General features: G+C 38.8%; 1 long non-coding RNA gene across 2 annotated transcripts in view; it reads right to left on the bottom strand.

Annotated features, from left to right (window-relative positions):
- LOC307145311 overlaps nt 1–1,233 on the bottom strand; it is a 15,078-nt gene extending 13,845 nt beyond the window's left edge. For both annotated transcript variants that reach the window (XR_013818936.1, XR_013818937.1), the window contains exon 1: nt 1,148–1,233. This is a non-coding gene — a long non-coding RNA (uncharacterized lncRNA). The remainder of the gene's footprint in view (nt 1–1,147) is intronic.
- Between the last annotated feature and the right edge of the window lie 6,947 nt (nt 1,234–8,180).

Raw genomic sequence — 8,180 nt, 5'->3', positions numbered from 1 at the left:
CATTTTTTAATATGTTTTGATTTTTCAAAAGAAAATGTCAAAAGAAAAAGACGGAACATTCTCTTTTTAATAAAAAATTATGCTAATATTGTTGACTCAAACAGTTCTTCTAAATCAATAAATGCAAATGGTATTAATGTTGTTCATTATTATTATTCGACATTATTAAATATAATAGAAAAAAAGTTTGAGGGGGTCAAAGTGGAGACAAAACTGATTTGAATAATAGCTTACTTTAAAACTGGAACATGATTTTGTTTCAAGGTTATAAACAAAAGTTCTTTCGGTGACATAAACAAACGTGTATTTAAAGTTGTCAGATCTTTAATACCGTTCTCAAAACGTTTGCACAAAACATTGTTCATGTTATTTTATTTATTTTTTGCCAGAAACGTTTTAGTCGGTAGGCCATAATTCGTCTAACATTTTTTAAAAGTTAATACAGAAAATAACGTTCTGATAATGCTTGCAAAATTCTAAAACGGAACATTTCCTTAATATTTTCTCTAACGCTCGCATAAGCAAACATCTTTTTATAAACTGTAAGTTTCGAACATACCGAAATAATGTATAATTTAGTGATGGCCGAACTGTTTCCAGAAGCTTCGAAACCTTTGCGAATCATTTGTTTCGAATCAGTGATTCGGAGTTGGATTTCAGTAAACGAGGCTTTGTTGCGTCATCGCTGTTTGGACATGCCATTGGTTCGCCGTTAGAGGGCGATGATCTCTCATCTCTGTGAATGATGATTTTTTTTTTTTTTTTTAAACCTGATTTCGAGTCAGTTTGATAAAATTGTAGACATGTAATGACACATTTGATTGAATAATAAAAAGGAAAAGATGTAGTTAAAAGTCTCTTAATTGGCATGATTAACCAAACTCACAAAACAAGCCCTGATATTTAATCAAATTAAAAAAAACATATTATAGAGACACCATATTTAATGTTATCAAATAATTTGATAATTGTATTTAATAGATTGTTTAGTAAACGGTGTTTTGCTCAGTTTTCACTGCATTTACTCAGTTCTGACCAGCGTGTCGAACGATTCGAAACAGTGAATCATTTTTTGCGAAGCAATTGATTAAACTGAATTAAAGTTTCGAAAAGTTTCGTTTCTCCCAGCACTATCTGGGCTACTTACCGTATTATTTCCAGGTTGATGTGAATAAAAGTTCCCGATTTCATCTCCGGGTCCCGATTGTTCCAGTCTCCAGACCATAGACTGTAACAGGATCCAGACACGTGGTGATCGTCTCATCTATACTGCCATCTAGTGGCGTGAACGGTTACTGGCGCACACTGGGCTGCTGATTCACGAGCAGTCATGATATGAATAAAGACATAACCGAGAAAACATCTTGAGAACACCCCAACACGAACAGTGGTGTTTGTGTGGTTTGTGCTGTGTGTTCTGTCAAAATGTTTTCTCAGATTTGCTCAAATCCTCTTAAGAAGATTCCAGTGTTTCAGTGCTAGTAAAACTGAGTCCACATCAGTGTGATAAAAATCTAAAATAAAGGGGGGGTTTTTTTGGCGCAAAGAACCGTTCAGTGATCAGTTCTTAAAAAAAAAAAAAAATTTCTTAGTGTGGAGAACATTTAAATAATTTAAAGAGCCATTTGTCGAATGGAAAGGTTGTTAAAGGTGAGACCTTTATTTTTAAGAGTGTGACATCGTGAAGTCTGTCCATTAATTAAACATCTCCTCGCGGTCGTTCACACTCTTCAAGCTTGTCTTTTCACCTCAGATAAAGCGTTTGAGCTGAATTATTGAGGGATGTTGTGATCACAGTTTATGAATAATATAATGAAGCAGAAGGTGGTGAAGCTCTTGGGTTTTAAACGAGGCCTTCTTCCATCCCAGAAACGTTCTGGCAAGATTCTCTCAAACGTTATTCCTGTAATGTTAACAGAACGCTCGTGCAAAGTTTGGTCTTTAATAACGTTCTCAAAACGTCAGAGAAAACATGGAAAAAAAACTTTTTTCTAATATATTTTATTTGGACGTTCGTCAAATCGCTTAATCGTTCGCCTTGTTTAAGAATGTACGTCTGAAATAATGTTTTTTGGGGGGGGGGATTAATCTTCCCTTATATTCACCCTAGATTATATTTGCCAAAACAGCTGCTGTAATGTTACGTTTTTTAATTATATTAAAAGTGTAGACGTATTGCAAAACTTTTTTTAACTTTTCGCCGGTCCCATGGTGTAATGGTTAGCACTCTGGACTTTGAATCCAGCGATCCGAGTTCAAATCTCGGTGGGACCTCGTACTTTTCAGACGAACCAAAGAATTAGGATGACATTGAATATAACAATGTGCTTCATAACGCGAAGAAGATTAAAAAGGATCATATTTGGAGTGGTTAAAGACATGGACAGAACCTAAAGGGTCTAGGCTGAAATCTTACTCCTCCCACATTTGAAAATGAACTCCACTGTCCTTGATCAAGAAAGTTATGAAAACACTGTATGCTATGTCATATTGTACAATAATAATGGTGACACGTCAAACGTGTGTGCGACTCGTTATGCACTATCATAAAGACCAAGGTTAATCATTGAAGATAAGCATGAATGTCCTTCATGGATTGAGAATGTTTACAAAGTTACAATAAAAGCATAAGCAATTCGTCAGAGACAAAAATATTTGCAGTAGTTATACAATGCCAGGTTTATTAGAAAGGAAACGAGATTGAGCAAAGGAGAAATGCAGAGAAGAAAACGAACAGGATTTTTGTGTGTTCAAGTGTGTCAGGAAAGCAGTGTGACTCATTCTTCATTCATACGAACAATACGATTTTTGTACATGACCCAGTATCCTGAAATGCTTTTCAAATAAATAAATGAAAACTGTGCTTCTATTTATATACAAGGATCTGTGTATCTTCCTCAGGAGCCCTAGAGTGAGGAGAAAATGTGCAGAGCAGAGGCTTTAACGTTAGCTAGTGGGTCATTCCTGGTGTTCAGTGCCTTTCGGCCATCATAAAATGTGGAAAATAAAACAGGTTTTAAAAGTGATTTTTGTGTAGACATGATAGAGTGAAGTAAAAGTAAAACATTATAAAAATGATTTTTGTCAAGCTCTGGTAAATCAATTTAGTTTAGCCATTTATTTAAAAAAATGAAAGGGAAGATCAGAAATGTCCACCTGGTTAGGGACAAATGAACAGCAGTTTCAAATACTTATGATTGTAATTTATGTGCACTGTGTACATTATCTTAGACAACTCAAATGCACCTTTGTCCCTTTAAGAGCATAGTAGTTAATACATTATTAGAAAATATAAATATTGTGTATGAATTGTTTGCATTTTACAATTTAAAATGTTTCGTTTCAGATACAAATGTCTAAAATGTGTTGTTTACCAAAAAAGTCCATTATTAATACTGAGGTGTATTTTCATTGTCACTGAATTATTAGTATGCTTTTGCTGATTTAAAAAAAAAATGATTGTAAAAAATGCTTAACAGGGTGGACAAAGTAATAACAGAATGGACAGAATAATAACAGGATAGACAAAATAATAACAGGGTGGACAGAATAATAACAGGGTGGGCAGAATAATAACAGGGTGGACGGAATAATAACAGGGTGGACATAATAATAACAGGGTGGACGGAATAATAACAGGGTGGACGGAATAATAACAGTAACAGGGTGGACAGAATAATAACAGGGTGGACGGAATAATAACAGGGTGGAGGGAATAATAACGGGGTGGACAGAATAATAACAGGGTGGACAGAATAATAACAGGGTGGAGGGAATAATAACGGGGTGGGCAGAATAATAACAGGGTGGACAGAATAATAACAGGGTGGACGGAATAATAACAGGGTGGACGGAATAATAACAGGGTGGACGGAATAATAACAGGGTGGACGGAATAATAACAGGGTGGACGGAATAATAACAGTAACAGGGTGGACGGAATAATAACAGTAACAGGGTGGACAGAATAATAACAGGGTGGACGGAATAATAACGGTGGACAGAATAATAACAGTAACAGGGTGGACGGAATAATAACAGTAACAGGGTGGACAGAATAATAACAGGGTGGACGGAATAATAACAGAGTGGACGGAATAATAACAGGGTGGACAGAATAATAACAATGTGGACAGAATAATAACAGGGTGGGCAGAATAATAACAGGGTGGACGGAATAATAACAGGGTGGACGGAATAATAACTGGGTGGACTGAATAATAACAGGGTGGACAGAATAATAACAGGGTGGACGGAATAATAACAGGGTGGATGGAATAATAACAGTAACAGGGTGGACAGAATAATAACAGGGTGGACGGAATAATAACAGGGTGGACGGAATAATAACAGGGTGGAGGGAATAATAACAGGGTGGACAGAATAATAACAATGTGGACAGAATAATAACAGGGTGGGCAGAATAATAACAGGGTGGACGGAATAATAACAGGGTGGACGGAATAATAACAGGGTGGAGGGAATAATAACAGGGTGGACGGAATAATAACAGGGTGGACGGAATAATAACAGGGTGGACGGGTGGACGGAATAATAACAGGGTGGAGGGAATAATAACAGGGTGGAGGGAATAATAACAGGGTGGACGGAATAATAACAGGGTGGACGGAATAATAACAGGGTGGACGGGTGGACGGAATAATAACAGGGTGGAGGGAATAATAACAGGGTGGAGGGAATAATAACAGGGTGGACGGAATAATAACAGGGTGGACGGAATAATAACAGTAACAGGGTGGACAGAATAATAACAGTAACAGGGTGGACGGAATAATAACAAGGTGGAGGGAATAATAACAGGGTGGACGGAATAATAACAGGGTGGACGGAATAATAACGGTGGACAGAATAATAACAGTAACAGGGTGGACAGAATAATAACAGGGTGGACGGAATAATAACAGAGTGGACGGAATAATAACAGGGTGGACCGAATAATAACTGGGTGGACGGAATAATAACAGGGTGGACGGAATAATAACAGGGTGGACAGAATAATAACAATGTGGACAGAATAATAACAGGGTGGGCAGAATAATAACAGGGTGGACGGAATAATAACAGAGTGGACGGAATAATAACAGGGTGGACAGAATAATAACAATGTGGACAGAATAATAACAGGGTGGGCAGAATAATAACAGGGTGGACGGAATAATAACAGGGTGGACGGAATAATAACTGGGTGGACTGAATAATAACAGGGTGGACAGAATAATAACAGGGTGGGCAGAATAATAACAGGGTGGACGGAATAATAACAGGGTGGATGGAATAATAACAGTAACAGGGTGGACAGAATAATAACAGGGTGGACGGAATAATAACAGGGTGGACGGAATAATAACAGGGTGGAGGGAATAATAACAGGGTGGACAGAATAATAACAATGTGGACAGAATAATAACAGGGTGGGCAGAATAATAACAGGGTGGACGGAATAATAACAGGGTGGACGGAATAATAACAGGGTGGAGGGAATAATAACAGGGTGGACGGAATAATAACAGGGTGGACGGAATAATAACAGGGTGGACGGGTGGACGGAATAATAACAGGGTGGAGGGAATAATAACAGGGTGGAGGGAATAATAACAGGGTGGACGGAATAATAACAGGGTGGACGGAATAATAACAGGGTGGACGGGTGGACGGAATAATAACAGGGTGGAGGGAATAATAACAGGGTGGAGGGAATAATAACAGGGTGGACGGAATAATAACAGGGTGGACGGAATAATAACAGTAACAGGGTGGACAGAATAATAACAGTAACAGGGTGGACGGAATAATAACAAGGTGGAGGGAATAATAACAGGGTGGACGGAATAATAACAGGGTGGACGGAATAATAACGGTGGACGGAATAATAACAGTAACAGGGTGGACAGAATAATAACAGGGTGGACGGAATAATAACAGGGTGGACCGAATAATAACTGGGTGGACGGAATAATAACAGGGTGGACGGAATAATAACGGTGGACAGAATAATAACAGTAACAGGGTGGACAGAATAATAACAGGGTGGACGGAATAATAACAGAGTGGACGGAATAATAACAGAGTGGACAGAATAATAACAGGGTGGACGGAATAATAACAGGGTGGAGGGAATAATAACGGGGTGGACAGAATAATAACAGGGTGGACAGAATAATAACAGGGTGGAGGGAATAATAACGGGGTGGGCAGAATAATAACAGGGTGGACAGAATAATAACAGGGTGGACGGAATAATAACAGGGTGGACGGAATAATAACAGGGTGGACGGAATAATAACAGGGTGGACGGAATAATAACAGGGTGGACGGAATAATAACAGTAACAGGGTGGACGGAATAATAACAGTAACAGGGTGGACGGAATAATAACAGGGTGGACGGAATAATAACGGTGGACAGAATAATAACAGTAACAGGGTGGACGGAATAATAACAGTAACAGGGTGGACAGAATAATAACAGGGTGGACGGAATAATAACAGAGTGGACGGAATAATAACAGGGTGGACAGAATAATAACAATGTGGACAGAATAATAACAGGGTGGGCAGAATAATAACAGGGTGGACGGAATAATAACTGGGTGGACTGAATAATAACAGGGTGGACAGAATAATAACAGGGTGGGCAGAATAATAACAGGGTGGACGGAATAATAACAGGGTGGATGGAATAATAACAGTAACAGGGTGGACAGAATAATAACAGGGTGGACGGAATAATAACAGGGTGGACGGAATAATAACAGGGTGGAGGGAATAATAACAGGGTGGACAGAATAATAACAATGTGGACAGAATAATAACAGGGTGGGCAGAATAATAACAGGGTGGACGGAATAATAACAGGGTGGACGGAATAATAACAGGGTGGACGGAATAATAACAGGGTGGACGGAATAATAACAGGGTGGACGGAATAATAACAGGGTGGACGGGTGGACGGAATAATAACAGGGTGGAGGGAATAATAACAGGGTGGAGGGAATAATAACAGGGTGGACGGAATAATAACAGGGTGGACGGAATAATAACAGGGTGGACGGGTGGACGGAATAATAACAGGGTGGAGGGAATAATAACAGGGTGGAGGGAATAATAACAGGGTGGACGGAATAATAACAGGGTGGACGGAATAATAACAGTAACAGGGTGGACAGAATAATAACAGTAACAGGGTGGACGGAATAATAACAAGGTGGAGGGAATAATAACAGGGTGGACGGAATAATAACAGGGTGGACGGAATAATAACGGTGGACAGAATAATAACAGTAACAGGGTGGACAGAATAATAACAGGGTGGACGGAATAATAACAGAGTGGACGGAATAATAACAGGGTGGACCGAATAATAACTGGGTGGACCGAATAATAACAGGGTGGACAGAATAATAACAATGTGGACAGAATAATAACAGGGTGGACGGAATAATAACAGGGTGGACGGAATAATAACGGGGTGGACAAAACAATAATAACAGAATAATAACAGGGTGGACGGAATAATAACAATGTGGACAGAATAATAACAGGGTGGACAGAATAATAACAGGGTGGACAGAATAATAACAATGTGGACAGAATAATAACAGGGTGGGCAGAATAATAACAGGGTGGACGGAATAATAACAGGGTGGACAGAATAATAACTGGGTGGACCGAATAATAACAGGGTGGACAGAATAATAACAATGTGGACAGAATAATAACAGGGTGGACGGAATAATAACGGGGTGGACAAAACAATAATAACAGAATAATAACAGGGTGGACGGAATAATTACAATGTGGAAAGAATAATAACAGGGTGGACAGAATAATAACAATGTGGACAGAATAATAACAGGGTGGACGGAATAATAACGGGGTGGACAAAACAATAATAACAGGGTGGACGGAATAATAACAGAATAATAACAGGGTGGACGGAATAATAACAATGTGGACAGAATAATAACAGGGTGGACGGAATAATAACAGGGTGGACGGAATAATAACAGGGTGGACAGAATAATAACAGGGTGGACAGAATAATAACAGGGTGGATGGAATAATGGGGTGGACACAATAATAACAGGGTGGATGGAATAATAACGGGGTGGACAAAATAATAACAGGGTGGACAGAATAATAACAAATTAGACAAAATAA

The sequence above is a fragment of the Squalius cephalus genome, assembly GCF_949319135.1.
Source record: "Squalius cephalus genome assembly, chromosome: 18".
Lineage (NCBI taxonomy): Eukaryota > Metazoa > Chordata > Actinopteri > Cypriniformes > Leuciscidae > Squalius > Squalius cephalus.
The sequence above is the reverse complement of the archived record's forward strand: the minus strand, read 5'-3'. Positions and strand labels throughout refer to the sequence as shown.